Source organism: Octopus bimaculoides, chromosome 4 (genome assembly GCF_001194135.2).
Source record: "Octopus bimaculoides isolate UCB-OBI-ISO-001 chromosome 4, ASM119413v2, whole genome shotgun sequence".
Lineage (NCBI taxonomy): Eukaryota > Metazoa > Mollusca > Cephalopoda > Octopoda > Octopodidae > Octopus > Octopus bimaculoides.
This window is the reverse complement of record NC_068984.1, coordinates 6,009,446-6,010,816: the sequence shown is the minus strand read 5'-3', so window position 1 is coordinate 6,010,816 and position 1,371 is coordinate 6,009,446.

Here is a 1,371-nt window from a genome sequence, read left to right as displayed (position 1 = left end):
CCCTACTTGCCTTTTCTTCTCTCGTTTTATCGAGTCTCTTTTTTTACTTTTCCTTTGAAATTTTGCGTTTATAACAGATTATAATATATACACATATATATATACATATATATGGGTTATATATCTATATATATTCTCTCAAAATTTTTTTTTGTCACCTTTTCTGCTTTGTTTTTTTGTTTCTCAGTTTTTTTTTTTACCTTGCTCACAGACAAAACCTTTCTCTCTCTTTCTTTCTTTCTTTCTTTCTTTCTTTCTCTCTCTCTCTTTCTCTCTTTCTCTCTGCCCAATTGTTGCGGTTGTCGGTTAGAACTACTGGTTGCAACAATAACTCCAATGTACTTCAATAAAACAACAACTACAGCACACCTGTAACTCCAACACAATCACTCATTACTTGCAAGGATTTCGTATTGTTTTAAGGTTTTTGTTAGTTGGGGTTTTTTTTTGCGGATGGTGGGGGAGGAATCAGTGACTTGTTTGTTTGGAGATATTTTTGTAGTTTTTTTGTTGCTTTGTTCTTGTAATTTTCTATATTTTGTTCGTTTGTTGTTGTTTTTTGTCTTTTTTTGTTTGTTTGTTTTTTTTTCCTCTCTGTTCACTCCGTTCAGCTAATTATGCGTGGGACTTCATTTTGACAAGTGATTTTTTGAGGACGTGATAGAGGCTTGCAAGAGAGTGGAAAAAGGTAATGCCATCACCCGTTTCGGCGGCGGCACCGCGGCTCGGTGCTGGTAGTGGTGGTACGGTAGCTCCTGCTAGCAATATCACAAGCATCTTTTCGTCTCTGTTGTAAATAGCAGCAGTAGTAGTACTAACAGAGCAGAGATGGCGGCCGCGGCAGGGATGATTGCGATGGTGGTGGTGTCAGGAGTACTAGCTGAGCTGGTAGCACAGTCGTTTACGACTTAAACAACGGTGGTAGCAGCTAAGAGTTAGTTATGGTGGGAGGCAACGATGTGTGTATGTATATATATATGAATAGATAGAGAGAAAGAGAGGGTGAATGAATGTGCGAGAGAAATCGGTGACAGGGTGGCAGTAGGAGGTGCTAAATAGGCTACAGCTTATTGCTGATGGTGGTGGCGGTGATGATGGCGGTGGCGATGGTGTTGGAGAAACAGCAGAAATGAAAGCAGTGGTGGTGGTGGTGGTGGTGGTGATGGTGCAGAAGCAACAGCCGTTGTGTTTGTGGTGGTGATGGTGATAGTGGTGGTGGTGGTGATGGTGGTGGTGGTGGTGTTGGTGTAGGAGCAACAGCCGTAGAAATGGCGGCGGCGGTGGTGCAGAAGCAGCAGCCGTAGTGGTGATGGTGGTGGTGGTGGTGGGGGGAGCAACAGCCGTGAGTGATTGTCAGGAGTAGAGGTGGTG